Here is an 8,879-nt window from a genome sequence, read left to right as displayed (position 1 = left end):
TTGATAACTGATAGCCAAAACGGTTACCATACTTTCTCGATTCTCCTGAAATAGAAATTTAAGAGGAAAAAAAATGTAGTTTTCTCTACATAAATTCCCTACTACATTTGTACTTTTGGGTACATGCATTGCATGTTTTTCTCAAGAAATTGCGTGCACCCGGCCTAACCACCACTTTTAATTAAAAAGGAGATATATTGGAGCGACTCTTTTCATAACTACTTAAACATGATATATAAGAAAAACTTAAATGTGGCTTATATGTAATAACAAGCAATGAAGTATTTAGTTATATGAGAAATGGTAGTTACTTTTTCTGTCATTGATTTTATCACTTTTTGTATTTACTATTTTACACGTGGAATCAACTACTAACATGATATATCATTATTGAAACAGAAAATGAGATAGTAGAGTCCACGTATTAAACAGTGAATGCAAAAAGTGACAAAAAAAGTGACGCTAACCTTTGTCTAAGTTATGTACCCTCATTTTCTTTCCAAAAGTAGTATTTCAGCTAGAAACTTTAAGACCATTTAATAATATAGGGTACGTTCCAACAAGCAAGAATAGTAATTAATATATCTATAATGCGAATATACTGAAAATAGTATATAATTATAATTTCAGCATCCAAATCTATTAACGCCCTGATCAAGATAAGAGTACAAAACGAGCATATGCGAAGCAAATACACTGAATTTCTTCTAAGCTTGATTGCTGTAGAAGTACAAATAAAAGTCTTATTATATATAGGAATGAGTGTTGGGTATCTAGTCTTCCAAGTTCCAACCTACCATATAGCTGATCATATAGTTATATATATATATATATACATATATATACATATATACACATATATATAGATATACATACATATAGAGATAAAATGGCGAAGAAGTTTGGTGCCTTTAAACAAAAGGTGAAAAACATACGCCAACAAGTAGTTAAAATACAATATGACTTATAACTTAATTATTACGTAGACAATAAGTAGCTCTAGTAAGTAGTGATGCTGGGGACTACAAAAACACAAGTCCGTAATTGATTGCATGATATATTCAACTACTTTTTTGAATATTTTGCACCCAGTTTGGGAGCAGTTTAGGTTATCTCAATCTTGTTTTGATCCTTGTTTCTTGCCCTCGCAATAACGCCCTAACAAGAAAACAAAATTGTTACTTGAGTACGTAATTCAACAAATGCTATATCATTGTGATATGATTATATGAGTAGGCCCGGAAGTATGTAACGATTTTTTAGATGAAGGAAATAAGCACATGGTATTGTTTATTTGAAGTGCTTGACAAGTAACGTGTGAAGAATGAAACATGACCAATTTGTGGTTTCTAGGGTTCTTTGTTGGTTTCTAGATGCTGCGTCGACCGTGACAAATACCAAACAACTACTATAATATAATCGACAGTCAATAAAGTCGTTTTAAATTTATAAGGCGAGACATCGAAAGAGGATGACCATAACGCGATTTTTACAATCGTGTTCATGAAGTTATCGTGTTCTTAATCTTTTTCACGTACGCAAACTTATTTTATCAGTTTTTTGTCATAATATAAGTTTTTTTTTTTGGTTACATAACAAAATGATTACTATATGGCATGGGAATTTTTCAACAATTAAGTAATTTTTTTTTTGAAAGCTCAACAATAAATTACTATTTGTAATCATGTCAACAACGTTAACAAAATCATACATGGATGATCAACTGTGGGTTCTTTGACTAGTAGCTCTGTGTAGCCATCGAAACCCTAATTGTATATCAATAACAAGTTTGGTTTAATTGAAGCTTTATAAGAACCTAAATTTCCTCTTTGCTCAAATATCATTTGGCCTCTTTGCTCTTCATGTTTGAAGTGGGAGGGCTATCAAGTTGCGGAAATAAAATGAGATTGGCTCATGTCATAATATTCCGGTTGTTCTTGTTGGCCTTTTCGTAGTTTTTTTTTTTTTTCTTGTTTCATTGTAGCTAGTTTCTGAACTTTTTTTTATTTTGTTTTTCTCTTTCTTTTTAATAAATTTGACTGGAGGATTATTCTTCTCTCCATTTATTGTGTATTAAAAAAATATCAGTAGTACTGTATAGATTTAGAATATTAAAACGTAGCTAGTAGTATACTGCTAGATATCCATAGACGCTTTCCACAAAGTAACGAGCAAATAACAGTTTTATATTCTTGAAGTGCATAACAAGTAGCCTTGCTCTTATAATGCAGCTGTTTTATTTTACTTCTTGATAGCTACACTACAAACGTCCAACAAACTCTTCAATCACGCTTTTCTTCTTTGACATAAATTTGATAAAAGGGTTTCTTTGAGAAGTGACATGGAAACATGTTGATAATTAGTTGCATGCAAGAAATAGATCTGGAATATCATGTGCTATCAATTATATTTACTAAGAAAGTATCTATGCACAAAACTAATCATTTTTTTTTTTGTTTTTGCTCAAAACCAAACTAATCATGTTAATTTTCTTTTTTATGTATCAACAGTACTAAATGTAGAGAGTGACAGAAAGAGTGATACTAGTATTTTTCTTTTATGTATTACCATTTGGAGATTCACATTTGTGCTCTTTATAGCAGTAAGGGTACACATAAACTAAGGGGTGTGAACGCAGGATCACTAGCTGCATTTAGTTCGTCACAAGTACTTTATTAAAAAACTGGGGAAAAATATTCCAAAAACGTGTCCTTTTCTTAATTTGACTTTCACCCACGTGTTTCTATAAATCCGAAACTTATACCTTGTGTTTTGCAAAATGTCAAAAAACACCACTTGAGATCAAATTTGACGGGTTACAGAGGGAGCAAATATGAAAAATTTGTATGAAAATTAGAAAAAAAACTAAGCATGTTATATGTGCCAAGTCCTATTGTAATTGAGTAAATTCTCACTGTATTCTCCAACTCTTCAACTCGAAAAGTTCTTGAGTTCCTATGTACGAACTGATCTTCTTTATCAATAATATGAATTGCAGTTTATCCTAAAGGGAAAAAAAAATCTCTAAGAGATATTTTTGACAAATTACCAAATACAAGATATATTTGGAATTTTACAAACACATAGATAAGCGTAAAAACACAAGGATTTTTCCAAAATTTTGCAAGTAATCAAGCAATAATTTTGATGATTCATGTAGCGTAAAACTAGCTACCATAGTAGTTCGCTCATTATCATAACAACATGAGCATAATTTGGATATTACTAATTACTTGCTTTCTAATTATGATCAAATAACAGAATATTGAATAATTAAATATTGGTAAGTATGGCCCAAGATTCTAATTCATGAGATATAAAATTATAGTTGTAAATTCTGTCACCATGTCACCCAATAATTCAGTACTAATTGAACAATAAAAGTGATATATATATATATATATTCATTAGTTGTAATGAAATTAATTCAATCCAGTTTTGGTGAGTTGAAAAATTAATGTCTGGTGCTGAATCAGTCTTTGTCGTCTATAACTAATGGTCTTTTTCTGCTCCTGATTGAGCGTAACTAATACTTTTAACTTGTCTTTTTTTTCAATTACCCAAAGAAATGGTCAATCATGTATTTAATCCTTATAGTTTCTACAAAGGTAATTGCAAATAAGCTGGCAACTTCTTTTTGAAGTTCTAGCCAGCCTTTGAAAAACAGGTAAGCCTTTAATTTTAATATATATATGAAGTGTACGTTAAGTAAATATATAATTGATTGTGATGGATTAATGCTACTCTTACTTATTACATTTTGGTAATTGCCTTTTGCTCAATAATTCGTATGCTTTAAACCTCTCAATCTATCCAAAATCATAACTAACCTAACTTTAAACAGCAAATACAAAATAACCTGAGATTTTAATGGAAGTTTGCCGACAGACCAACTAATTAGAGACACGTACGGTAAAAGCTTAAATCTAAAAACAATGAAATTGAGTTATATATCCATTGGCGTGTGATGCATATAATGAGGTGGAATTAACCTAAATTAATTTTGCTATTAATTAAGTTTAAAATTCATAAATATTGAGAGAGGAAACTTGGGGATATGTTTGGCTCAAAGGTTCATACAGTTTGAACCATCATTCCAAATCAGTGTTTAGATGCACAAATTTTGACCCCAATTTAAACCATAATGTAATGGTTTAAACCATTCAAAACAAAAATAAACAGAACTTATGATGCACATGATGCGACGGTTTGCATTTTATGCGTCAAGCGAAGCCTCATGGACTACCACGCATTGATCGGATAGATAATAACTTAATTTTAAGTCGACGCCAAAAATGGCGCCGGTAATTATCTTTTCCGATGGCGTCATTTCAGACGCATTGACATAATCGGCAAATGCCTGGTTTGTAGTAGTGATTGTTAATTATTTGTAAAATTATTACGTCAATTATATGAAATGCTTTAAATTGTGATAATTACTGATTGGATGATCTTGCGCCTTAGCTTCTCCTTAAGGATGTTGCTATATATTGCTTCACATTATGCATGTAAAGAAATATATCTATTGTGGGAAAACAGAATTGCTATATAGTCCTCATCATGTATAAGAATTGCTATAAGATCATCTAGTGTTCTAAGTCGACTTTCAGTCTCAATCGACTAGTTTTATTCATCATGTGTTGGTTTTGTCAAACAAATTTTTGTCGCGCTTGATTATTAATGTGTCAAACTTATTTTTTCCTATTAAGGCCTGATACTTGTGTTCATCTATGCATTTTATTCGTCTTTATTAGTGAATCCAGTCGTTGTCTGTGATCGAATATCCTTGTATTTGATGGTCATTTACGACTATAATAAAATTTGTCTTAATTTAATTATCGCATGGAATTTCACCATTATCGACTAGTTTTATTCATCATGTGTTGGTTTTGTCAAACAAATTTTTGTCACGCTTGATTATTAATGTGTCAAACTTATTTTTTCCTATTAAGGCTTGATACTTGTGTTCATCTATGCATTTTATTCGTCTTTATTAGTGAATCCAGTCGTTGTCTGTGATCAAATATCCTTGTATTTGATGGTCATTTACGACTATAATAAAATTTGTCTTAATTTAATTATTGCATGGAATTTCACCATTAAAAAAAATCTACTAATCACACATGCAAGTACGTAGAAAAGCTGGTCATCAAACACATAACAGTTGGAATATCCAAATCGTTGCTTTTGTTATGTCTACAGGTGAAACTAAATTAAAGAAGTAAAACTAGATAAGATTACTTAGATGAATATTATGATTTTTTTTTTCATCAATGCCAGCTGTACGGAAGGAATGAAAAGGGAATAAGCATTTTATTTTCATAGCCTTTATAGAGCAAATTCACATTATTAGTTAGCAACATCCTCTCAATAATTAGTGAAACTGCAAAGACTAATATGTCGTCATTGGTCAAACAAGAAAGTACCACGTTGAGAAATTGTTGAACAAGAAGCCCAAAAGCCCTAAAGAAAAAGTAATGAAAAAAAAAAAAGATGGTTTACCGTGATTTTATATATGCAGACTTATTATTTAGTCATTCTAAATAATTGAGTGTTATAGTGGCATTTTATTCTCTTTATTAAATGAATGATAATTGTTTATAATTTTTGAGTGATCAAGTGACATAAATAACATTTTTTTTTACAATCTTTAGTGATATTTCTGGTTTTTTTCAAGAAAAATATAGGTCACGAAAATTTATTTCATTGTAAATAATAGCTCAAAAAGGTGTTCATCAACCAGGCATTCACACACACAAAATCTTTTAATAAGAGGAAAAGAATATTTGTAACATTATGTAACGATACATAAGATTTTAATAGATATGTTACTCCAATATACAAGTGCTTCTGATCAAGGTGCATGTAATAAAATAACGAAATTTGTTTCAATTTGCATGCATGCCATGCCAAATTGTTTTTGAATAAGTTGATGCCCTCTGCAACAAGAATATTGTCCCCGTACTCATATGTACCCCTAACAACCGAATTATATATGGCACATGAATGTAAATTGATCACGCATGTACTGCTGTAAAATTCATATTAATAGGTAATTAATATCTAACTAAAGCCTTCTTGCTGTACAACAATATATATGGGTGAAGTTTTGGAGTTGGTCAGACCAATAAATTAATTTACAGAGGCATATAGAGGCATCCATTGAACCCGAAAATTCATTTATAATGGACGCTTGATAGGAAGAATCAGATTTTTTTTCTTTTTTGAAAATGAGACAAACACCCTTTAATAAATAGCATGAGTGATTTGAATTTTTATCTTTCACTCTTGATTAATATCATTTTTAGTTAAATAATTTATATTAGTCAAAACGGTATTAATCAAGGGTGAGAGGTAAAAATTTATATCTATGCACTCTAAAAATAAGTCCAATAATTTTCTTTTTTTTTTCTTTTTTTTTTTTAAGGTTGTTGGCTTTGTTAGTCCTTGAATTTTGAGCATAATGACAATTAGATCCCTAAACTTTTAATTTTAGCATATTTAGTCCCGAACTTTCTTTTTTGATAGTTATGGTCACTAACAGTAAAAATTATGAATGATATCTGAAATTTAATGTAGAAAATCACATATATTATCACATAGTAACTGAAAATTTTACATAAATAATATTATAGTATGTGCGATATATATTTTTAATAATAACAAAGAAAATTTTGCATATAACGTAACCTTTTGTAAAATTTTAAATTATCACGTGATTGACACATGATTATATTTATTAAATCTCAAAAATCGTTCGTCAATTTTACTGTCATGGTCCAAAACTATCAAAAAATAAAAATTCAGAGATTAAATATGCCAGAATTAGAAGTTTAGGACTAAATTGTCATTATATTCAAAGTTCAGAGTATAATAAAGCTAATCACCTTTTATTAATTGAAATTAATGAGAGAGTACGGTAAATATATATCGAGGAATATAATTTTCTCAAAATTGAAGAGGAAAAATAACTAGCTAGCATTAGATACTACAACATAACAATCAGAATGGTAATGATCATCTCATGCTAATTAAACCGTCCACTCAAAATCTATTAAAATAAAAAGAAAAGATTACAAAATGCAGAGAGGAATTTAGTAGGAACACTGGTAAAGGGGAAAAGTACATCATAAAAATTCAATGGTCAGAAATATCCTGTTAATCTTCCAATATTTGGTCCAAGAAGTACCTTCATTAATCTCATTTTGCGTGTAATGAAACACTCAAATTTTGTCTAGAAGAAAAACTAACGCCAATGTAGATACTCAAAATTAAAATAAAACGTGATCGGAATAAATAGAGGCTTTTTTGTCACCCCTAGCACACACGTGACTGGTCATCATCAAGCGTGTGTGAACGCAAGGACTTGATGACGTGTACTCATTCGAGCAATACCAAACACATCTAACGGTGTTGAGTCGGGATGTGAGATATTTTCGCCCATTCTTGAGGTGCTTTTTGGCAGCCATGGATCTGATGGGTCAAGTTGACGTGGAGCCGTGGGTTAAATATGGTATGCGCTTGACTTTGTCGTATATATAATCTGCATGCTGTATGCAATATTATTGTCCAAACTACTATTTATTGTCTGATGTATTAGGGCACGTAATAAACTCTTGTCACGACTTGTACAAGTACGAGAATTACACATATAACCCTCTAAGCTTCCCTTTATGTTCATGATCTTTAAACTTTAAATCGCTTAGTAGAGATGATAAAATTTCTTTTTCAATAACATTCTCATCCTTGCTAAATTGACAAGTGATTTTCTCTCTTCCCATTATATATAGTTAAAGAAATATATACCTTCTCCAGGACCATGATACCAGTTTAGTAGTGCTGTAAATTTTAAAAAAATTACTGTTAGTTGTGCTAAAAAAATAGCTGTTATAAAAAATAACTGAGTGTTTGGTAAACTGTAATTATACAAGTATTAATTCCAGAGGTATTATGAAAGTTTCATTAATTGTACTTCAAGGTGATTGCCGCACAATCTAAAAGTTAAAGTTGCCTTTGAACTGTTTCTGATTCTGACTGTAAGTTCTTCAAAAAATTCTTTAAGAATCACTTTTTATGGTTTTTACCAAACACAAATTTTAATTTTGGATGACTAGAGAATTAATTTTGAGCTTCAAGAATCACTACCAAACATACCCTATATTTAAATATAGCTTCTTAGTGAACAAAATTTTAAACAAAAAGATGGTACACATGATATGTTACTAAAAATTGCATGTCTTATAACTAAAAGCAAAGAAACACAACATGATGAGGTTAGTTTGGCCAAATTGCAATCCGTGCCACGTGGAGATTAATTAAGTAATAATGCTGAAACAAGGATTTCTTGAATGATTTCCCAAATCATTATATAAAGGAAGATGTGAAACCCCATATGTATCTATCTGTGTATACCTTGTGTGTGAAGACCCATAGTAGGTGAGACCTTCAGTAATACACCCCCAAACTTTGCAGTCACACCCAGAGAAGTTTAAAATCCATATCGATCGATTTCTTGATCACCATGGTAAGCAAGAGAAACCCAATTCCTCACCCATCTCTCTCTCCCTCTCTCTTGCATGCCCTTCATTTTTCAAATCATTTTAGTACTATTTTTTATATTAAAAAAGATTATGTACTCTCTGAAACGTCAAAACCTAACTGAAGACTATTTTGTTACTTGAAGATTCTCCATGCATCCCAGTAAGGTAGCTAGTTATATAGATATATAGATAAACCTTTAATCGCTAGCTATTTATACAGTTTTCACAGGCCAGTACTTTTTCTTCCTCAATTCGAGGGGGAAAGTTTCAATAGTATATGGGGCAACAAGAAAATCAAAGAGCTATAGCGAGGGGTTTTTTTTTTTTTTTTTTTTTTTT

This window comes from Morus notabilis, unplaced genomic scaffold (genome assembly GCF_000414095.1).
Source record: "Morus notabilis unplaced genomic scaffold, ASM41409v2 Scaffold848, whole genome shotgun sequence".
In the NCBI taxonomy this organism is placed as follows: Eukaryota; Viridiplantae; Streptophyta; class Magnoliopsida; order Rosales; family Moraceae; genus Morus; species Morus notabilis.
This window is presented reverse-complemented; position numbering follows the sequence as displayed.